Source organism: Saimiri boliviensis, chromosome 7, assembly GCF_048565385.1.
Source record: "Saimiri boliviensis isolate mSaiBol1 chromosome 7, mSaiBol1.pri, whole genome shotgun sequence".
NCBI classification, from domain to species: domain Eukaryota; kingdom Metazoa; phylum Chordata; class Mammalia; order Primates; family Cebidae; genus Saimiri; species Saimiri boliviensis.
Window position 1 is genome coordinate 85,826,835 of NC_133455.1, and position 25,190 is coordinate 85,852,024.

Sequence of the window (25,190 nt, forward strand, 5' to 3'; positions counted from 1 at the left end):
GGTTATAAGCAAAGGACAGTTGATCTGTTTCTTGTTTATTTACCACAGTATTGGGACACCATCTGAAATTCAACTAGAATATTATAGGGATACAGGAATGGGGCAAAAGCTTGAGTAAGAATGATGATTACACCTAACTTCCAAATTTTTTCCCTAAACCAAAGGAAGAAATATTTTTAATCTCCATTATAAACCTAGAGGCCTTTCAAATTCTTAACAAATTTCCCCAATAAATACAAACTCTCTATATTTTTTCTACACAAGAAAGCCCTTGACAATATAAGCTGTAAAAAGTAATGTTAGGATACACCAAATAACTGATACAGATCCACTTGTATGATCCCACACTGCAGCTGAGTCTACTGAGCTACAAAGTCGACAGTTCTTACCACAGTCCCATAGTAACTATTCAACCTATATTTTCCCTTTCACTTTGCAGACCAGGTATCTGGACATGAAGACAAGACTTGGTGCTAAATTTTATTCTAAATTGGATTTGTACCATTCCAACTGGTTTTTCAGTGTTCATATTTCTTAACTAAAACTCCCGGTTGTACTGATCATTCAATTTTTTTTCACTATTGCTACTTATGTAAGATTTACTATGATGTAGTTTTTTTTGTCTTCTTCAGTAGCGGGGCATAAATGAGGCACTTCTCTCACTAAGGAAATCTCTTTATAATTATAGGGATCATATAAAAATCCCCTTATCCACCATGAAAATCTGGTAGCTATTTCAATGTAACAGAAATACCTAACTATTAAGAATTAGATGAAGGGACTACTATCTTTTTTAAATTATAAAATAAAAATTTGAAGGTATATATTTTTCTTCAAAAACTAAGCAATAACTTTGATAAAAATATTTACAGAAGCAAAATGCCTATGTACAGCTCATATACTAAACTAAAAGCATCTCGATTACAAATGAATCAAGTTTTCCTTTTAATATTAGCTTTTGACTCTCATACTGTCTGAATGAAACTGCCACCTATATATATAATTGCTATATTATATGTAACAGACAAAATCAATTAACATATGTCTAAGACGAAACATAACTTTATCTTGGTTTTGCTCTAGGCAGTAGATGACTATGAAGATCAGCTGGTCAATATAAATTCAAGCTTCTGAAGGACTGTGATGACAAACCGATCTGTAAATGTGAATGAAACGCCAATTTCAGACTCAGAATGATTAAACATGATATGTAAAAGAGTGGTTAAGAGGACATGAAAGGAGAAAAAAGGAAAGTGGAAGGAGCTACATATAAAAGACATCTTTGTAACACTTTTTCAAAATGGTTTTTTTAATGCTACTACCAGGGTTACATCATTACTTTCTTGGGCCCTAACATTTTTGCCTTGTAAACTCTTTTTTCCATAAAAATTAAAAAAAAAGAACAAAATATTTTAAAATTATTTTTATGACTCCATTGGCATAAGAACTAATCTATTAATATTATGTATCACATCAGAAATTTTATTCGACCTCAATGTTCACCTGTTTTTCTGATTTTAAAGTAATCAAAATATTTCCGCGAGCCCCTGAAAGTACTATGGGTTCTAGGCACTGTGCCTACAGTTCTTAATGAATAAGTTGGCCCTGTCTATGACAACTGACAACTATCTTTCCCAACTATCTTTTCTTTCCTGTGATTACTCTAAGAATACTTGGCAGTATAAATCTTCGCAAAGCTCGATTTAACACAAGCCTTATATTAGGTTTATTCTTACTGAATCTTTTGTACATGTTACATTTATCTACTTCTATCCCTTCAACTTGCTGACTAACAATTCAAGGAGCTTTCACCAGCAATACTCAAAAATACAAGCACATATGTCACCAGATTGCTTCCCATTTCCCAGAAATTATGTTGTCATTAAAAGACGTGAAAATGTAGTCACTCTTATGGTTTGATACCAGATAAAGCATTCAAAAAATAGAAAACTGTTTGTTCCAGGTAGACTCTGGTAGTAAACATATTTTAAAAACTGGTTAATTCACATTTAAAGGTTTGTTTTCCTATGATTTTCCTGGACTGTAATATCACAGATATTTAATATATACTTTTATGAACGTAATACCATTTAGCCAGACTATTTGGTAACCATTTGACATATAGGTTGTGAGTTTTATTCAAGTGACTAATATACCCTTGATTTTAGATAGTTGGGAAGACTGATATCTTTCAAAGAATTTCAAAGATTGTATATGGAACTGTGCAAGAAAAGAAAGCAGCAACTTAGGAGCCAGGTTAGCCAGATACACCCTGGATGTTAAAAGAGTAATAAACATTCCTGAAGGATCACCTTCATATTCAGTGACTAATTAAAGCCAGACTAATGTTTTTTTTTTCTAATTGCATAGTCAAAATGACCATTGCTCTCAAACTCTTTAAGTCTATAAAATACAGCAGTTTATTTTAATACTTTACCTTACTTATATGAGACAGGCTTTGCAAAGAAATCACTCTTAAATTTACATTTTTTCTAGCTAATAAGCAAAAATGCTTTTTTCCACTATACCTCAGGCTTAACATTTGAATTTTTCATTAAATCATTATTTCTGAGCACTTGATTTAAGGGCCAAGAAATGACTGTAGACCCGGCATAGTGGCTCATGAGGCAGACAGATCACTTGAGCCTAGGAATTCAAGACTGAAGACTGGCCTGGGTAACACAGAGAAACTCTGTTGCTAAAAAAAAAAAAAAAAAAAAAAAAAAAAAAAAAAGCAGAAAATAAGCCAGGCATGGTGATACACACCTGCAGTCCTAGCTACTGGTGAGGCGGAGGTGTGAGGATCAAGGTTGGAGGTCAAGGTTGCAATGAGCCAAGATAGTGCCACTGTACTCCAGCCTGGGTGACAGGGTAAGACCCTGTCTCAAAATAAAAAAAAAAGAAAAAAGAAAAAAGAAAAAAGAAAAGAAATAACTACAGTGTCATTCCTGACACCAAAAATAAACCACTTGTTTACATGTTTATAAACTTTTAATATAAAATACCAGTTTCTATGTCTTCAGCAGCAAGTGTATCATTCTCACCAACAGCTCACTTGTAATTTCATTTGCCCTAAATGTCCATTCTATATTCTTCCTTAAATTGAACAGTCTCCATTATTTCTACTTTAGATTATAGCATTTTCTTTTCTTTGCCACAAAGGATATACAGGAGACTATAGGTTAAAAAACTGCTACCACTGTGAAAGGGGTATATACAGATCATGTGAATAATTTTTGTTTAAGAGATTCACAAAGCAGGTTTGAAGAGCCACATGCGGTTAACCAGTCTTTGTGCTATAAATATTTAACTTCTTTTTAAATGAAAAATTTTCTAATACTTTGATTATAAAAATCTTTCACCATATGGACTTTACTACTGAGTTACAGGCTTTCTGGTAAAACTACAGGTAACTGTAAGACTCCTTGCAGTGGGTTTTCTGAATAAAAGGGATACTGATTGAACATTAGGTGCCTGAAAGATGGTGATTCATGACAGTATATTCTCTTATGTAATAAATCAAGAAAAAAAATAAGCATGAGAAAATGTATAAAGCCAAATCATACCAGAAAAGGGAAAGATGGGAATCCTTTTTATCTGGCTTAGAAACCCAAAGACAATTCATTTCCAATAAGATTTGGAATGGTATTTCCTCATCTAAATTCTTAGGTAAACATCTTCATTAAAATTAACTTTTAGTATTCATTTATTTATGCTTAATAAATTGGCACTATAGCTATTCAAAGAGAAAATCAATTCCAGTGCCATATTTTGTCCTTGGGTAGTTATAGCTGACTGTGGACACGAGGCAATCAAGTTTAGCGATGTCCTATGTGTAGACCACTATAACCTCCTTGCTATTAGAAATCTCTATGACTTTTGAGGGAAGCCCAGTTAAAGTATTCTCTTTTTCAATCTTCCCCAAAATGAAAGGAATGGGAAGAGAACATTTAATGAAAACCTTACAGGTTTCATCCAGTACTTAAAGACTTACCGTGTAGTAGAGAAACTGTAAACATTACAGGTAGCCACTTAAAAGAGAATTTAGCCCAAAGCTAGAGTTCTACGAAGGGAGAGGGAGAGTGAACAGATGATCCCAAAATGACGTACATCCTAAGATGAATTTCAAGATGCACAGGATGAGGTCAGGGATTCTATTGAGTTCAAATATACTCTCATGGAAGGATATTTAAACCTAAACCAAGATTGGGGAAGTCCTGAAAGAATTAATCTTATAAATCATGAAAACCACTATGACAGATTCTATCTACAGCAAACTCCCTGAGGTCCTGTGTCCATACTGCTTTCCAGCTCAAAGCACTGAGTACCACAGAAGAAGGGAGAAAGACAGTAATAATATGTTGAGTGCATATTCATTTATAGCTCAAAGACCTAAGGCTTTATGTAGCCTACACAGACATCTTAGAACAGAGAGGAATTCAAGAATACGTCCTCAACCTCCATTGTGTTTCCTAGGGCTGGCTCAAGGTTATGACCACAAGACAGTGGATTTTCTCTGTGCATCTTAAGATTGTGTAGTTTACCTAATGTCACACTGTAACTAACAGTTGAAGAGAAGTTTTACTCCTCTGTGGAAGTTAAGCAGGAAGTTTTTCTTCAATAATCATGAAGTGGAATCTTTTGATATAAAAACAGTAACACATAAAGAGGCATTAAGAGAGACTGTAAATTAACCTTGTTTTTTTAAAAAAAGAAATCAAAGATTAGGGAGAAAACTATTTGTTTATATCATTAGGAAAGTTGACTGCTGAAAGAGTTTCATCAGCATACCCCAAAACTTCAGAAACTTCAGAAGGTCATTTTAAGTTCCATAATTCTGGCCAAATTACCCCACTGTTTTTTTCCTGATTAAAATATATCATAATTATTCAAAAAATACTGTTTTTCTTTAGGAAAAAAGTTTAATTATTTTTTCTTGATAGGAAGGAAGCAAGGAAGAAAGAAAGAGAAAGCAAAAGAAGGAAAGAAGGAAAAAAAAAGAGGAAGAGAGGAAAGAAGGCAAGAAGAAACCTGATAAAATAATATTAAATCAAAGTAGTGATAGCGAGCAAGTCTGAATTACCATTAACTTTAAAGAGAACCAGGGAATTTTACCATTAAGCTTGAAGCAATGCTGGGCTGAGATTGTACTACTATCACTCTATTACTCTCTATTGTACTACTATCACTGCTTAAACAGTCTTTTAAGCAGTGGATGCTGAATTTTATCAAAGACCTTTTTGAGAATTTTCATAGAAGATATCTCCTTCAGCCAATGAGAATATAAACCAGAAGTAGACAAAGACCTTCTGTAAAAGGTAATATAGAAAATATTTTAGGCTTTGCGGGCTATCAGGCCTCTATTAAAACTACTGTTGCACGAAAGCAGCTATGGATACTATGTAAATGAATTAGTGTGGCTCTGTTCAAGAGAACTTTATTCACAAATTTACAAGCAGTGGGCCAGATTTTCCAGCAAGTTGTAGTTTGTTGACCCCTAAGATAGATTATGCTAATATATATTTCTTTGTATAAACTTTCCTGGAATTGTCTAAACTAACTCTTTTTAATCTGATCTATTAAAAGTACAGTAAAAGGCAGTGATAACTTTCTCATCAGAGTTAATAGGCAACCTACAGAATGGGAGAAAATGTTTGCAATCTATCCATTTGACAAAGGGCTAATATCCAGAATCTACAAAGAACTAAAACAAATTTACAAGAAAAAACAAACAACCCTATCAAAAAGTGGGCAAAGGATATAAACGGACACTTTTCAAAAAAAAGACATTTATGTAGCCAACAAACGTGGAAAAAAAGCTCATCATCACTGATCATTAGAAAATGCAAATCAAAACCACAATGAGATACCATCTCATGCCAGTTAGAATGACCATCATTAAAAAGTCAGGAGACAGTGGATGCTGGAAAGGATGTGGAGAAATAGGAACACTTTTACACTGTTGGTGGGAGTATAAATTAGTTCAACCATTGTGGAAGGCAGTGTGGTGATTCCTCAAGGATCCAGAACCAGAAATAGCATTTGAGCCAGCAATCTCATTACTGGATATATACCCAAAGGATTATAAATCATTCTGCTATAAAGACACATGCACATGTATGTTTATTCCAGCACTATTCACAATAGCAAAGACTGGGAACCAACCCAAATGCCCATCAATGATACACTGAATAAAGAAAATGTGGCACATATATACCATGGAATACTATGCAGCCATAAAAAAGGATGAGCTCATGTCCTTTGCAGGAACGTGGATGAAGCTGGAAACCATAGTTCTCAGCAAACTAACACAGGAACAGAAAACCAAACACCGCATGTCCTCACTCATATGTGGGAGTTGAACTATGAGAACGCATGGACACAGGGAGGAGAACATCACACACCAGGGCCTATTGGGAGGTAGAGGATAAGGGAGGGATAGTATTAGAAGAAATTGTAATCTAAATGATGGGTTGATGGGTGCAGCAAACCACCATGGCACATGTGTACTTATGTAACCTGCACATTCTGCACATGTATCCCAGTACAATTTTAAAAAAAGAAAAAAAAAACTTTCTCTAATTGTATTTAGAATTTTTGCATCTATATTCAAAGTGTTAAAGGGACTTTTTTTCTTTTCCATTTTTTTTTTTTTTTTAGAGGAGAGTTTGGTATTGCAGTTATGCTAATTGTGGAAAAGTTTAAATTTATTTTTGTGCTCTGGAAAACAGCCTTATTCAGAATGGAAATTCTCTGTTCTTTAAAAGTTGAAAATACCTGCAGAATTACAGTTGCCATTTTTGGAGATTATTCTTTGAATTTAAAAAAAAGTTGTTCATGAATCTAGTCTGTTTATGTTTCCTCCTTTCTATGTAGTCCTAAGAAATCAACAATATATCAAGATTCTCAACCTTATTAATAAATAGCTTGATATAGCCATATTTTCCAGTGTGTATTCAATGCACTATTACTTCCCAGTAATTTATTTAATCAGAGATTCAAACAAGGATCTATAATTAAGTGTGGAAAACATGCAAGATTAAACTAGCTATTTGAAAAACAGAAGTGACTTCTCAAAACTTTTAATATTCCATATGGAATGTGAATATAAAAAATTGAAATGTATTATGAATTGCTTCCTAAATTGATTTCACTATATAACCTTTTCCTTAGACATTATATAAAATGTGTATTATTTGGAACACAATTTTTAAAATTCTAGTATCTTCTATAATAATTTATCATATCTCCATAACTATAATAACATTACCCTTTACCACTTCTTATTTTATGCATTTGTGTTTTTTATTCATTAGTATAAAGAAAAGTTTATGTAATTTTCTCCCAGTTCATTAATTTATTTTCTTATATTCTTCGGGTTCTACTTTATGACTCCACTGGGGTTGTTTTATTATATTTTTTCTGCTTCTAAAGTTAAATATTTAATTTTTTTTAGCATTTATTCTATTTAATAATGCAGACATTTAAAGTTATCAGTTTCCCTAGTATTAGAACTTTGATCATTTCACATGAGTTTTGGCATATACTCTTCATGCTGTTATTTTTAAAACATGTAATTTTGATTTTTATTTTAAATACAAGAATTATTTAGTAGTATAGTTTCTTAAAAGCTTTCAAGTAATCTATATATAGATATATAATAGATTAACCTTATTAACTATGTTTATCAAATCCTCATACCTTTGTGTTCTGCTTCATCCATTTGTCAAAGAGAAACAGATAATTCAAAATATTTCTGTATAATTTTCTGTCAACACCTCAGATTTCTAACTTTTTTCTTTTCTACACTTCAATATACTTATGTACCTTTTTCTTTATGCAGTATATTTATTGTAGAAATATTTATGACATTTTATCTCTATATAACAACATAAAATATCTGTTCCAGGAATTTCATTCAACTTGGGCTGATAATAATAATGCTACCTCTGCTCTCTGTCTGTAGATGCCTATTACAATTTTTATCCTTCTTTTAGCATTTCCATATTATTTTGCTTTTTTGTCTTTTTTAAGAAGTATTAAACTACAACAAATCCAGAAAATACTACTCTTTCAGAAAGACATTTATCCATTTAGTATAATAATGGACAATTGTTTTTATTATATTATAAGCTACTTTTATCTGTAGTATTATCTATTTTTATTAGAAAATACCACATCATACTGACTTGAAACTCCTGAAAAAGAATCTCTAATATTCAAACATTTTATTTATTGGAGGAATCCAGTCCTAGGATAAGACTATCATTCCATGTTTCAGGTGTCTGTGTCTGCCAGCCTCTGAAGTTACTCCTTTTAGCTCTGAGTTAGGAGATAATAGTGGAGATTGCCAGAACCTTCTCCCATTAATTTTTGACATGTTTTTACTTCACAAAATATGAAATTGTGCCTGTCCTTTATGGCTTCCCATATCAAATACAATATTTATTTAAAAGAAATCCTTTCATGTTTTAATATATGAGTGTTCACAATGCTCACTAAATAAGAATTTGTTTTCTTTTTCTTTCTTTTTTTGAGACAGTGTCTCACACTGTCACCTGGGAGACAGGATCTCGGCTCACTGTAACCTCCACCTCCCAGGTTCAAGTGATTCTCCTGCCTCAGCCTCCTGAGTAGCTGGAATTACAGGCACCTGCAACCACACCCAATTAATTTTTTGTATTTTTAGTAGAGACGGAGTTTCACTATGTTGCCCAGGCTGGTCTCAAACTCCTAATCTTGTGATTCACCTGCCTGGGACTCCCAAAGTGCTGGGATTTTAGGTGTGAGGCACCATGCCCAGCCACAAATAAAAATTTGAAATAAGGAATAGGGAAAAGCTGAATGTTTCTGACAATACCATATAAACTTACATCTAAGTCCTAAACTTACCTAAAAAAATTCAGTGCTAGAAATAATTAAACATAGGAGGTAGTGGCTACTTAGTGACTATTTTAATTAAAAGAGTTGCTAATGTATCTAATCTAGTCAAAAAAAAAAAAACTAGAAAAAAAGAAATTAACAGGGAGAAAAAGGAGGAAAATATCAATTTCAATAATCACTCTTTAAAAAATAGTTTTCAAATAACATATGGCATAGAAAGACAACTTGATTTTCATGTTTTTAATTTTCTTTTCTTTGAAACAACCCCATGTGTATGAACATAAGCAAATACTGAACATAAGCAAACTGCCTTGACATTAAAAATCCTGCATTAGTTAAGCGGCATGGTACCAGGGCATCATAGGACAGATGTAACTATTTAGGCCAATCTTAAATTAATGTATGTTTTTTTTTTTTTTTCACAGTCTCACAACATGCTGACTTGGGAAAAAGGTGGGAAGGAGAGAGTGAGTAGGAGAAAGAAAGCACCTTATCAAGAAAAATGCAAAAAATACTTTGCGCTTGTTTCACAACTCTCACAAGCTAAATAGTCTTTTTTATCTCTAGAGTCTGGACCTTGAATCCAGGGCATTGGAAAACTGAACCCCACTCTTATTCTAGAATTACAGCGAGTCTATGGCTCAAAAAGATGCTATAGAAATAGTTTTAAGTGGCCAAGAGCAGTAGGTGGACTGTAGGATGAATTCCAGCCTGATAACCTTGTAAAAAGTCTCCAAGGCAAGCTAGGTGAATATAGTTCATGTTCACAAAATAAGCAGGATCAAAGCTGTGACTGTAAGTCAGTTGCCAGATAAAAGCCACAGTGTGAGGATGCACCACAGCAATACCCTAAGAAAGAATTAAGCTACAGAGGAGCAATAATCTATTTTAATTTCTCAGGCCCCTTAAAGAATATAATGAAAGCTGTGGACACTCTCCCAAGAACAATATGTAAGTGCATACATCACACACTTTTAGGGGGTTCACAGGTTTCAAAAAGCTCATACTTCAACCTTAAAGTGATTTAACACCCAGGTTAAGAACCCTTAACTTTAGAGGTTAGTGAGAAAGCAGTTTAGTCTTGAGCTGAAGATATAAGTGAATGGACACCCATATTATGCTATTTTGAAGCTTTAATTTACCCCTTCCTTTCACTCAAATTGCAATAGCATTTACTGAGCAAAGAAAATTACACATTGGATTTTAATTGTTTTATCAACATTTTAACATAGGAGAAAAAAATTCTTAGAAAAAATTCTTACCCATATTTCCTATATGTAGATTTCAGAAAACACATGAAGGGAATTCCTTGAGAGGGGTGAGAAACTAATCTCACAACTTTCCCTCTCTGTCTCTCTCATTCTATCTCCCCTTTTAATAAACAAGTAAAAATAATTCAGGGAATGAAGTAGCACTTGGTAAATTGTGGGGAAAAAGCAGTAACCTGGATACCTCTATACAAGGCACAGTCCCCTTGCAAGCTTTCTTGGGATATCCCCCTACAGGACCAGTGGGAGAGAATAAGTATGCCATCTTGCTTTCCCCTATAGAGATAATCATCAAGCAAGTCTTATGGAAAGTATAGACACGAATTCTTATACAAATGAGTAGGCTAATTGTAGAATAATAATGAGATTAAAATGAAATAATCACAAATATTTTCTTAATTCAGATATATAAAGATATTTTTAGAACACTGAATAAATAAAATCATTTGGCCATCTGATCTAACTGAAACCTATCTATTGTCTCCTTAATATAAAATTTTTTTCTATAGTAATTTAAAAATAGTCTGACCCCAAAATGCTTTAAGCCGATAGAAGGGTGGCGAAAGAGAGAGAGCATGTTAAATACCACCTATCTTCTAGGCAGCAATTTCCCCAGATGAAGAGGTCACCACTGTTTAACAGTGTGCTGCCATGTTAATTTAGTATGACAAGATAAAGCAGTAATCTCAGCTCCTGGAGGCTGTAAACCGCCTGCTATCCAGGGACATGCTCAAGTCGATTTGCACTGTATATCACTTTATACAATTGCCATGACAAAGCCCCCTGAATTCTCACATGTAAATCTCTCTATTCCTCTCTTCCTTTGGCCCCCTCTTTTCCTTTCATTCCCTCGCAATGCAATTTCTTTCTCTTTGCTTCATCATGTACAGGTAGACCAATCCACTCAACACTAATCTCTGAAAACTTAATGCTCTGCATATGACAAGGGACATACAATACACGTCCCTCTCACAAACACTCTGTCAAGTCTCCCCGATTTAAGAGAAGATGTTCAGGGACATAGATAATCCATTGATCCCACTTGCATCGGCTTTTATATTTCAATCTGTCGTGTTAAGTTGTCAAGGGGAGCCATTAAACTGATGTTTCATGATTTGAGATTTACTTTCCTAGGAACGATAGTTTTCAAAGCTTCTCTTACTAAGTAAGTTCTGCTTACAGATTATCCATAAGAAAGCTGGTATATCCTTACTTGTATAAAACTAGTAATAAAATAATAAAGCATTTTAGGTAAGGATGTTTTGGAGACATTCAGGGTTATAAACATAAGAATGTAAAACTGAATAAAATTTGGATTTTTAAAAGTGTCATCTGTGTAGTTCTCTCTGCATGAAGCAGAAACACCCTATGTTAAAAGTGGGGGGGGGGAACATGTGTCTATCTATGTAAACAAAAATAATTACAGAATCACTGAAAAGGATACAGGTGAAGAGGGAAGAATTTATATGATAGGAAATAAAAAGAGCACATGAAGCATATTAGAAAAGTAACAAGTCAAGTTTTTGCCCTCCCCTCCAAAAAAGGCAGAGATATATGCTCAATCATTAAGAATTAGCAGCTGAAGAGATACATGTCCTTCTTAGGTGTGTCAGTTTTAGATGCAACATGTCAGATTTCTGACAGGTGAGCTGTTATAAACACCCACGTGTATTGTGCCTTTCTTCCATATCATATCTTATTTATTTATTTATTTATTTATTTATTTTGAGATGGAGTTTCACTCTTGTTACCCAGGCTGGAGTGTAATGGTGTGATCTCGGCTCACCGCAACCTCCGCCTCCTGGGTTCAGGCAATTCTCCTGCCTCAGCCTCCTGAGTAGCTGGGATTACAGGCACGCGCCACCATGCGCAGCTAATTTTTTGTATTTTTAGTAGAGACGGGGTTTCACCACGTTAACAAGGATGGTCTCGATCTCTTGACCTCGTGATCCACCCGCCTCAGCCTCCCAAACTGCTGGGGTTACAGGCTTGCGCCACCGCGCCCAGCCCATATCATATCTTTATAACATCATTTTAAGTCCCTTTTGCTGGTAGAAGCAAGATCAAAGGCCTAAAAAGCAATGAACACAACAATAACAAATGAAGAACTAAATCCTTCACGGTACCTCTAAAATCCCTGAAGGAAAATGAATTTTAAGTGAAATGAAATACTTTAAAAGTAAGCAGATATACTAATACAACCACAGTAATAAACACAAACACCTGAACCACGCCCTAAAAGAAAATCATCATTTGGCCTTTAGGATGTTCATGCAGGAAAATTAAGCAATTTTAAAATATATTCTCCTCCAAAATACTATTTTCTATTGTGTTACTGTGTGGATACTGTTTTTTTTTTTCCTGGTAACCTGTTTGGAGGAGTATAATATATGAAGCTACAAAAGAATGATCTGATTTATCAGAGTGAGTTCGAGAGCAATTGGGCTGAGAGGATTAGAAGGGTGATGAAAAGAGAGTTCACACTAACTGAAACTCACTATACAGTAAGTACTATGTTAGGTGATTATCTCATTTAATGATTGTATCAACTGCCTATGAATTAAATGTCGGAAAATTACAATTAAAGTGTCTTTTGTGAGCACAGGCTTTGGAGACATTCATGAATTCATCCATTAAACTAACTTGAAATACTTGCTGTGCGTCAGTCACTGTGCCAGATTCTAAAGACAGTGATAAACAGACAAACATGTTATCCCAATAGGACCACAGAGCTTTCTATTTTAAATGACTTTGCATTTCATGTTCAAGGTGAATTACATCTGAGGATATTGACAGGTCTTACCAGTAAGATTACCGAATCACTTAAAATGGGGAGTCAGGTGAGTAACATTCCTTTAGGTTATTAAAAGAAAAACATAACTATTGGAAACCCAAAAGAAAATAGTCTTTTGTTCTTGTAAATAATCGTCATTAGTCAAAATAAGACAAACTATTTAAGAACTATATCAGCCAGGCATGGTGTAAAGCCATTTCTGAAAGTTCTATTGTTTAATTATCATAACACCTCTACATATGGAGAGGTTATTACTATCACCATTTTCATATGAGAAAACAAATGCACAGGAATCCCATGAAACTTAGACAAGATCACACACCTTGCAGGAATTGGAACTCACGTAGTTGAAGGGCGAGCTTAGGCTCTACACCACTTCATTATATGTCTCATAATCTGATCAAAACATAGTTTTTGACTTGGCTTAGGTAAATATTGTTATGGTGGTATTAGTGAAGGTGGGTTTCTATTGCTGACTAACCTTAACAGCATTAAGCAAAACACTGGCTGCAAATAAACAATATTTGTGATAACTGAATCTCTTGTAAATATTTGATGGAGAGATAATATCTCAGATTGAGTAAATGATCTCTTCTTAATGACAAGAGATTGAGATTTCTAAGTTATTTGGTTTCTCATTTCAAGTGTGTGTGTGTTTTTTTTTTTCTTTAGCTTAAGGTTTTCTTAAAGGTTACTTAAATTGATAAGAATTGAAGCCAGCTGACATGTAATACAACACACTCCTAGATCACAGAACTTAAACATTTCTTTAGGCATTTGTTTAACTAACAACTGACAATTACTGAGTACCTGCACATGCCAGCACCAGAATGTTTTACGTGGTCTTGACTTCCTTAAACCTTGTATGCACCTTCTAGGTTAAATGCTACTTTTATCATTGCCATTTTACAGATGGCAAAAATAAGGTAAAATCATTTCCATAACTTGCCAAATGCCATACAGATATCAAAGAGACCTTTGAATTTACCCATTAATTTTGTCACTGAGGGTCATGTGCTTAACTACTATTCTATGCCAACTCTCTTATAGCCAGAACACCAATTAATACTAATTATTACATGAAAAGTTTAACAAATAGTGCTTTGGAATCTCATATATGGCCCAATAGCCTACTTCTTGTACACATGCTAAAAACAGTCAAATTCCTGGCCCATTTAAAGGCAGCTAAAAAGATTTTAAAAAGACAAAAACTAAGTTAACCCTGAGTTAGGGTAAAATAAATAATCAAGTAAAGATTTTTCTACCTGCCTCCTCCTAAGTATTTCTAAAGGCTGTTAAAGTTGTTTATGCTGATGAACTATAAAAAATGATTTTACAATTATATGAGTGCAGAAACTGAGCAGAGTTATTAAGTGCCTGGGATCTAAAACCATAAGCCCAAACTGTACCATTTATTTATTAGGCAAGTCATTTTAACTATCCAAGAATGTTTTCCATCTGTAAATTGGGGATAACCGTAGTTGCTGGACTCACTGGTCCAGAATTGGCTGAGATAATCATTTTATAGTGGCTGGTACACGGAAAGCATTAATATATTATACATTGCTATTACTTATTAGATATTTTATTCTAAGGAGCACTGACTGAAATACTCCATATTTGAGTTGCACCTATCAGACTGAAGATATGCTATAAGATATATTCAACAAGGCTTTCCACGTTGCTTTTTATGTTCTACTGATGACCCTGGGGAAATCAGAATCTCAGATACACAAGCATGTTCTCCAGCTCCCATGTCCCTAGTGGTGCAAAGCACGCCAGCCACTGTCACAAGGCCTGAAGATGAATACTGATAACAGCCTAGCAATCTCTCCTATGCCAGGATGTGTGCTACACAGAGGGAAAGGTCTAGTAGTGGCTGGACAGTTACAAGGCTTTGTACAGTAAGCATTATGCTGTAAATTAAGGTACTTATACTTAATAACAATAGGTTTTGAATTTTATGTAGTTCATAGTTTTTATTTTTTAGACAAATTTATAAAGCCACACTTAGAGCTCTACCCTTATCATCTTTTTTGTATCCTACCTCCATTTTAATTTATTTATTAACCTTTGAATATTGCTTTGTAGTTTAGGGATATCGACAAACAAGATTAATTGTTTTATCTCAAGACAGGCTGGATTTTTAAGAGCTAAGAAGAGACACTGAAGTAAACACTGCTTCTCTTTATAATGATAACATTGTTTGCCCTGCTGCCACAGACACAGCCTTGACTAAATAAGACACAAAATCCAGTCACTTGTGTTCATTTACTTTATCATGTGATGTCAGTGTCACCGAGCTGGCCAAGGCTGCTCTCCTTATATCACACCTCATCTGCTCACATAGATCATTCCTAAAAATGGTCTATGGAAAAATTTTAAAAAGCATTTTGCACAAAAGAGATATGTAACCAAATGGACCATTTACAATTGTCACCTTAAGTTAGCTTTACATTTATTTCCCATTTCAAACACTAAAGAATCTTCCCCCATTCTGTCTAGTAAAATACAGGAAAAAATCTATTTGCTTTCCAAAACAAGAAATAGGAAGAAAATGGCAAAAAGAAAGATCAAAATGAGTAGCATGCTAAAATTCTATCATGAATTGAGTTTTAAGGCCAGCTTTAAGGTCAGTACAAATTATTAGTATGTCAGGCTTGTGAAAGAAGAAAAGGGTTTAAATACACTGAATGCTTTAAAATGCACCTAATGTAGCACCAGAAGTGTCCTAAGCATTTTTAGTTCTTAAACAATCATTTTTGCTCCCACTCACCATTCTATTAGATTGTCGTTACTACTGAATAGTTTCAATTTTTCTAATTTATCACCTCAAAGCCCAAGGATTTGTCCCTGTATATACTTTTAAGAGAAAGCTCTATGAATATAATTGTCAAAATACGAGAAAAAAAGTAAATCTGATACTGTACTCCCTTATATTATTTTTAAGACTTGGCTTTCTGAAGATCCAAATGAAGTCTTAATGGTTGCATTTTTAAATAGGTTGCTATACAAAGATCCCTTTTTAAGTACAATAGGTAGTTGAACCTAACCGATGTAGCCAAGAAGAAATATGGTATAAGCATTATTTGAAATATTTGAGGTCCCATGGCCAAATGAGTTACCACATCTTACAGGTTTCATTCTAATTTCTACAAATCAGGCACCAACCCTGTAAGATTTTTTTTTTCTTTCTTGGATTCTGTTAGGTGGCTGTCATTTGAAAGTATAATTTAAAAAAATGACAAATGCACTGATATTATCGCTTATATTAAGTTTATATAGTGACACTAACATCAAGACCACTTTCTTATTTTAGAAATAATCTCCTTCCCTATTTCTTAAACTTTTTACCAATAGCTATAAAATCTCAAATTTTAAAAAGAAATAAATTTGAAGACAAAAAGGATTTAGTTAAATCACAAACTGATCGGAAATAATGACACATGCTGTCAAATAACTTAAAGTGAAAGTTAGTAACAGGCACATAAAGAACACCCATATCTGCTAAAGCATAAGTTCACAGGTATTTGGATTTACTTAGGTAAGATTTCAAAACATAACCTGGGAAACAATACAGGGTTTCAAGTGTTGTTTAACTGAGTACAGGCACTGAAAATAAAACTACCATTTATTATCAATGTTGGATCATCAAAGAAAAGTAAAATAATGCAATCTCAGAATAAATTGAAGAAGTATACTGCATAGTTTTGTGGAGAACTCACTATATTGTTCCTGTTACTAAAAATGAGTTAAAACTTAATCATAAAAGCAACAGATCTTTATTAGTCACATGCAGTAAGAGAAACCTAGACGGACTGCAGGAAGGTCTGGCAAAGCCCCAAGAGGCAACATATAAGAGGAAGGAAGTATATATCAGAGCACAATGGTGCTGATTCTCCTACCCTGTCTTCCTTTCTAATAATGGCTCTATTGAGATCCACAAGAAGACCCATTAAGAATGTTTTCTGATAGAGGCAAATTGAAAGAAAAAGGAAAAAGAGAAGCAAAGGAGGAAAATAATCAAAGGAATGATGAAGAATTGAGAGCAAAATGTCAGTGACACAGAATGAAGTGTGGTTGCAAAGAAACTTTTAACTATTTTTAACTTCCATACATAAGTAATCCTTTCTTTTTTAAATGCATGTCCGAGAATAATAAATGAGATAAAGATGACCACCTATCCATGCCACAAAATCAAGAACAGCATTCACGTAAGTCTCCAGCATTGCTTCTTAGTGTCCTTGCTAATTCCAGTATCCCAGCCAAGTATTTCATCATTCTCTCCACTGCATTCAAGGTGGTCACCCAGATAAAGAAAGGAAACATTTAAAACTTCAATATCTAAAGTAGTTGTTTTTATCCTTATTAACATGAGGTACATATTTTACTAACTTCTCTACATTCTATATTGAAAGCATTGTAATACATTTTTTGGTCATTTTTTTTTCCTTTTTACTTCCTTTTTTATTCTTTCTGAGGCATTTCTGTTGGAAAAAAAAAATCTTTAAGGCAAAAGCCAAACTATATTCCAGCACAAAGTAAAGACCTTGAATTAATGGTAATTTGTGTGTGTGTGTGTGTGTGTGTGTGTGTGTGTAAAATATCTAGATGTCAAGTAATTATTTTCAGTGGAAACAAGTTAAAATCAATTTATTTTTGATCTCCACAAATGAGAAACCTTTCAACTGTGAGGCCCCTGTATCAGTGTTCTAATATATATTACACTATTGTGATTTTGTACTTATCTTACCTTCACATTACATACACACAAAAAAACTACATGAGGGAAGAGACTAGTTCTTATTCATTTCTGTACCTCCACTGATAAGTATTCATAAGTATTCACTCATTCATTCATATTTGAGTTGAATCTATCTGCAACACTCCCCATTAAATGAAAGTCATTAAATTCCATTACACCACATCTTTGCAAGCTAACATGCATTTCCCCTATTACCATGGCATGGGAAGCTCTTGCCTGTTCCCCATCACTGCATTGAGCTGTGTGGAGGTAACCGCAGACCTTCATTAAGTGTCCTAAACTATCTCATAACTCCCACAGCACTTTTTTTTTTTATGTGAGAGAATACTCATTAATTTCTCAAGGTCCAATTAACTTTACTCTCAACAGAAGTACTTCAAATACTGTGGACATCATATGAAAGAATCAAAGTTTTCTCAACTTAACATTTGACTCCTTCTCCCACTCCTGGACTGAATGGCATTGTATGGCAATAGGACAAAATGATGTATTGTACAACTTATCCAGTGGCTTGATGGACCCCAACTGATTGTTTTTCACACGTCCCCATTCCTGCTAGCCCTGAGGGTAATTTCCCCAAACAATGCAAGTATAATGATTGAACCACTTACATTTAAACACAAGCCTGGGATTATATCTAGATAAACAGCTTCATGTGGTATTTTGTGACAACATTTACAGAATAATGTTTGTAACAATGTAATTTCATTGTATGATAAACATCAATTTACCATAAAAAACAAATACACACTTGTCAGCATTTTTACCTTGTTTCAATTGAATTGGACTTGTTCAGATAAGCAAGCCTATCTCTTACAGAAACAACAGTTTATAGATAAACTGTGTGAAATCGGGTATGTGTGTGTAGAATTATACTGCCTACTATCATAATTTTATACTGCCACACTGCACATATGGCTTCCAAGCTTACTTTATCTGAATGTTTCTGAATCTATTCTCCATGCTATTAAACTGAGCACATTCCACATCGTTCAAAAGTAATTACACTTTTGTCTAGAGTATAGGAGACTGCTCTCCCTAAACAATGAAATTCTCATTATTAGAACTGGCATAATAACCACACTGGTTTAACAACAATATTCATGATAGCATCACAATAACTTATGCTAAGTTTGATGTCCAAAGGTAACCAGAAATTTTAAAGCTTATAAAAAGCACCATATAAAAATAGAAATCTTTACCATACCGTAATTAAGGCCCTATTCTGTGACTTATTTTTAAGTAACACATGCATTTTTCTCTTTTCCTTGTTAAATTTTCTGAGCAGTATTACATGCATAACACCATCCTAGTCAAACACTGAAAACACATAACTGACTGTTAGATTGTAAGCAAAATTTATATAAAGGGTATTTCAAGACATAGCTATAATACAGCAATTAAAATTATTTTGGGTAAATAAAGCATCCCAGGAGCTGACAGTGAGCCTGAGAAAGTAAAAGCCTCTCTATCTTGTGCATTGAATGAATTCTTTCAGTTTTTAAGGCTGGATTTCATATATTGGAGCCTTGCTATAATGTTATACTTAGAATCTCAGATCTTTCAAACTCTGTAGAAGATCAACTTAAAAACACACTTTCTTCTTCTTTTGATGGACTTCAGGAACAAAACTGACTCAAAATGAATGTTGCTTTATGATAATTAGAGTATCTGTAATGTTTAAGCATATTCACAGTAAGATACATGATAAAATCAAACTAAGAGATTATATATTCAGAGTTCTTTAACAATTCCAGGAAAATGTCATCAGTATAAACAATAAATGAGATACTAATATTTTCAAATCCAATAGATCTTTAAATGTTAAAAAATACATACACAGAGTATTTATTTCATAATAAAATTCAGCTATCTCTAGAATGAGAAACCTAAATTATTTTTTAAAATAAAAATATTGGCTGGGTGCAGTGGCTCACGCCTGTAATCCCAGCACTTTGGGAGGCCAAGGTGGGCAGATCACTTGAGTTTAGGAGTTTGAGACCAGCCTGGGCAACGTCTAGAAACCCCATCTCTACTAAAAACAACAAAAATTAGCTGGGCATGTTGGCAGATGCCTGTAATTCCAGCTACTCAGAAGGCTGAGTCCAGATAATCACTTGAATGTGGGAGGTGGAGGTTGCAGTGAGCCAAGATTGTACCATTGCATTCCAGCCTGGGCAACAAGAGCAGAAATCCATCTCAAAAAAAAAAAAAAAATATATATATATATATATATATATATATATATATATACATATATATGTGTATATACGTGTGTGTGTGTGTGTGTGTGTGTGTGTATCGCTCTTCACTCAACACAACAGTTTAAGAAATCAAAATAGATATGGCTGAGATAAAATATGCTTTTTATATAAAAAATGACAACTGATTATTCAATAACCATAGGCAGTCAAGACTTTCATTTCACATCACACTTGACACTGGAACAACAATCCAACCAACAGAAGTAGCATACAACAGACAGAAAATGAGCATCAGAATGGCCACCATAGAGTTATCCCAGCTGCTTCTGATATTGCTACTTGATTTCTCTTCAGAGGTTCTCTATTCCCTTCTGGTGTCCATAAATATTCATCATGTTAATTGACATGAGGACACATTCGGGAGAATCCTTTCCATCATCAAATAAATCCATCTATATCCAAACTACTATTAAAAATGACCCCAAAATTACAGTGATTCTTTCTTGCCTCTGAAATTTTGAAGCAACAGCCTCCAAAGTCAAGTTGAAAAAAAAAAAAAAAGAAAAACAATAAAGGAGACAAATGAAAATTTAACTAACAATAATAATAAAGCTCAGGACTGCCTCTTCACTCATGTCAGAATCAGACTTTCACATTGCTTTCAACTTTTTGAAGATTATATGACAATCAAATGATGTTCTTAATTGCTTGGCAAGATTATGAAAGCTTCAGAGACGGAAACGACAGAATCAGCCTTTTTCATAGACTTAAAACAATCTGTGTCTCAATCTTACATTGATTAGAAATCTGACAATATTTTATAAATATATATGTGTGCATAAGAAAGTCTACCTGTAGTGCACTCTGAACACTGAGTGAAATATTCCAAGAATAAATAAACTTTTAAGGATTCATACCACTTACAGTTGTTTGGAAGTCATTCCTAGGCATTTAGTTTATTTCTCCAAAATACTGAGGCAGTAAACACAATTTCAGAAAGGAAGAATTACATCTTTATCTGACTCAATTCCAGGCCTTAACATTTGCATAACCTGAAACTGAACAAAGCATCCTAATTTTTCAAAGTCTTTATAAGACAATAGTAATGACATGTACAGAAATGTACAGAACTGTTATCTCAAAAACTCTTTTCCAACCTAAGTTTTATACTGAAAGTGTTTCTCCATAACTTCAAGCCAGCATTACAGGGACCACCAACGTTTTTATTTTGTCTCCAAGCTATCAGGCAATACAAAGTATATACCTCCCAGCATCTCTCTTCTTTATTTAAGAATGGAGTATGAATGTCACACACAAATAGGCAATGAAAAACTGCCTTCTTTTTTTCTTAAATTGAACTCTATGACATAAAGACTATGATGCAATCTCTGTTTTCAAAGATATGGAAGAGAATAAACAGAATGTATTTCTTTTTTTTTTTTTTTTTTTTTGAGATGGAGTTTCACTCTTGTTACCCAGGCTGGAGTGCAATGGCGCGATCTCGGCTCACCGCAACCTCCGCCTCCTGGGTTCAGGCAATTCTCCTGCCTCAGCCTCCTGAGTAGCTGGGATTACAGGCACGCGCCACCATGCCCAGCTAATTTTTTTGTATTTTTAGTAGAGACGGGGTTTCACCATGTTGACTAGGATGGTCTTGATCTCTTGACCTCGTGATCCACCCGCCTCGGCCTCCCAAAGTGCTGGGATTACAGGCTTGAGCCACCGTGCCCGGCCCAGAATGTATTTCTTTACTGAAATAAACTATTTTATGAATACGACAATGGCCAGGTAGCCAGAATAAAAAGAGAAATTATTCATATTGAATAATACTACATATATATTCAATAATTTTGATAAATGAGAAAAATATATCCTAATCAGTTTAATAATTGAATATATCATGACTTTTTGCTTTCTGAATATATTATACATTAGTAGATTCTACTTTAGTTTTAAAATTGCTAGAAAATGGAATTACTATTAATTATTGTCCTTAACTACTCTAAAACATATTTACTCATCCATGTAAACTCATACAGTCAATAATCATAAGTTGAGTATCTAGTACATGCTAGATCCCAGAAACATAAATATACATATATATGACTATGCCTTCAAAAAAGAAATACAGTATATAGAAAGGCAGGCATGTAAATACACAAATTATAATGTGGACCATGAGAAAATATATAAATAATTGTCATGGATGAAAAATAATAATGCAGTAACCATTTTGCCTTAGGAGGTCAGTAAAAGCATCTAAGGAAAAGCAATTTTTGAACCGAGTCTTGTGGGAGAAACAATTCACCAGGAAGGTAACATATGAAAACAGAGAGTTTTCCAAGTAGAAGGAATAAAACTGTGCCATTCAAAGGCCATCTGGTATGTTCAGGAACATGTGTGAAAAGCTTGGCATCACCAAGGCATTGTGTCCATAGTAGGATGTGTTAATAGAAGACACTAAAGCCACAGTTTGATGCTAGTCCATAGAGATTTTTTTTTCCTAAGAAAAGGAGTTTTGGACTAATTCCTATGTGCAACAGGGCACACATTAATGTCAAAAGTGAGATAAAGAATCCAAGTCATTTTTTCAGGAAAACAAGTCTTGTGGAAGTTGAAAGTAAGTTTGGAAAGAGGTTGAATGTTTGAGATCATATAGGTTACTCTTCTATCTATCTACCCAAGAGAGAAAAAACAGCTGAAATCAAGAAACATATGCAGCAGAAGCAAATTTAGAAACTAATTAAAAATATGATAAGGCAAAAGTATATGCTGATGTTACTAAAGCTAAGGTGAATCATTTGTATCCAAACTGTAGTAACTTCTAGAATAACAGATCTTAACATTTTTGGGTTACAGATCTACTTAAGAATCCAGTGGAAACCATAGTGCTCCTCTGATATGCTCACATACACAGAATTCTCAATTTGTTTTTAGGAGATCTATAGGCGCCAGTTAAGAAATTCTACTTTAGAGCCCTGGAGTTCAAGGCTACAGTGAGCTATGGTTGTTATCACTGAACTCTAGCCTGCATAAACGTGTCTCTAAAAAAATAAATAAATAAAAGAGAATTTCTGTTTTAGATGAAGTTCACTGAGGAAGGAAGTTTGTATCTTACTCAAATCTATTTCCATAGCATCTAGCTTAAAACATGGTACAGCGTAGGCAGTTCATTGTTTTTTAGTTAGACTGAATTCTCCATTAAAAATGGAAAATTTTATTAACTATCTGCATCACTGCATCCCCTCATGAAACTACATTATGTATAAATAATTTAATATAGTTTTCTCATGCCCATTGTTGAGTATACTTAAAATCATCTTCCCTTTATCTTTTTGGTATTGTTCTAGTCATAACTATATTCATCTCTTCAAATGTTTATGTTTGTATTTATGGTACTATCACAGTATTCCTAATTAGATACTTTCTGAGAGAGGACAGTGATGAAAGTATTGAAAGTGGAAAAGGCATAAGGAGTGATGCAATGCCAAATGGAATGTCTGACTTCCTCACCCTGCTGACCTGTGTACTACACATTTTTCCCGTCTTTTCCTAGTCTAACCTTTGTAAGAGGAATGTAAACTGTTTGATCACTGTACATAACTTACATAAGCTCATCGTAGAAAGGAGAAGGAGGAATGATGGGCAGTAAGATTTAACTCGCCAAGAAAGAGATAATCAGAATACAAAACATGCCTGTGCCCTTGTGAAGCAGCAGCATGCATAATGTTTGTAAGCATGGACTACAAAGACAGACTGCTTGGTTAAACTCTGGTTTTCCCATGAATTAGCTGATCTGAACAAGTTTTTTAACCTCTTTTTGCCTCAGTTTTCTCATCTGTAAAACAGAATTAATAATAATACTTCACTGAATTACCGTGAAGGTAAAATGAATTATTATACCTTCAAAGGTGCTAAAAACACCACTTCCGTATGTCTGATATATGAGTTAGCTAAAACATTATTCTTTTTTTTTTTTTTTTCCCGAGATTGAGTCTCACTGTCACTAGGCTGAAGTGCAGTGACATGATCTCGGCTCACTGCAACCTCCGCCTCCTAGGCTCAAGTGATTCTCCTGCCTCAGCCTCCCACGTAGCTGGGCTTACAGGAACATACCACCATGCCCAGCTAATCTTTGCATTTTTAGTAGAGACAGGGTTTCACCATCTTGGCCAGGCTGGTCTCGATCTCCTGACCTCAAGTGATCTACCTGCCTTGGCCTCCCAAAGTGCTGGGATTACAGGTGCGAGTCACCCGTGCCCAGCCTAAAACACTATTATTGGTGGAAAAACCTTGGCATTATCAAATGCCCAAAGAAATCTTGACCCATGAGGCTGAAATGTTGAATGGCAATGTTTAAATCTAACACAAAAATCAAAGTATTGATCTGTTACACAGCTATCAGAAGATATCTGATTCTTCTTCTTGATTTAATTCCACATGCAGTAATTCAAAAACATGAACAAGTGGATATATTTCAGCACTAATTATATTTATGACAGGCAATAATTTCCTGGAGGAAAAAAAAAAAGATTTAGCAGAATCAGAGCTGTTTTTAAAGGTAGAAGAATATAAGATAAAATATATTTTTGTTGGTATAATTTGGGTTCAAATTAACAACACTAACACCCTTAAAGTAGAAAAGGTGGAGCAGTCATAAAAACGTGACATCCAGCCAAGCAGCCATGGTGAAAATGTGAGGATGCCTTTAACGGCAGGTAAGTGCCCCGCAACCTTCTTAACAGTATGATTCTATGTATTTAAGTTGCTCAGAGGAACCACAATGACTTATTTGTGTTTGTGTGTGTTTAAGCTGCAGCCAGAGATGCTATGCTGCCTTCTTTCCTCTCATCCACGAAGCCCTGGTTTCCTAATCCTTTGCAGTGATCTAGACCCCAGAATGAGGAGTCAGAGGATTTTCCCCGAGTTGCATATTCCAGAATAGGATGAAAAAAAAAAAAACTGCTGAATTAACAACACAACAGTGTGAATAGGCCTGAGTTATAAATTAGTGTAGTCACATTAGAAAACTATAGTCTCTACGAAATATATTCTTCTATGAAATGCCAAGTACTGTTAAGGAATATTATACAATCTAATCTCGGCAAAACAAAAAACAGGAAAACACTGATTTATCATGGTGGAGATGTTCAAACTCTGTTCATTGTAACTATACCAGAAAAAAAAAAAAAAACTTATTAGAAAAAGTATGACATCAAACTTTCATGCTGAATAATTTTAAATATCTTAAACATTATTTTTATAGTTTGTTTTTC

At 34.2% G+C, this 25,190-nt stretch overlaps 1 protein-coding gene across 16 annotated transcripts in view; it reads right to left on the reverse strand.

Annotated features, from left to right (window-relative positions):
• Positions 1-25,190, reverse strand: part of SOX5 (SRY-box transcription factor 5) — a 1,015,292-nt gene that overhangs the window by 332,241 nt on the left and 657,861 nt on the right. The window lies entirely within an intron of this gene.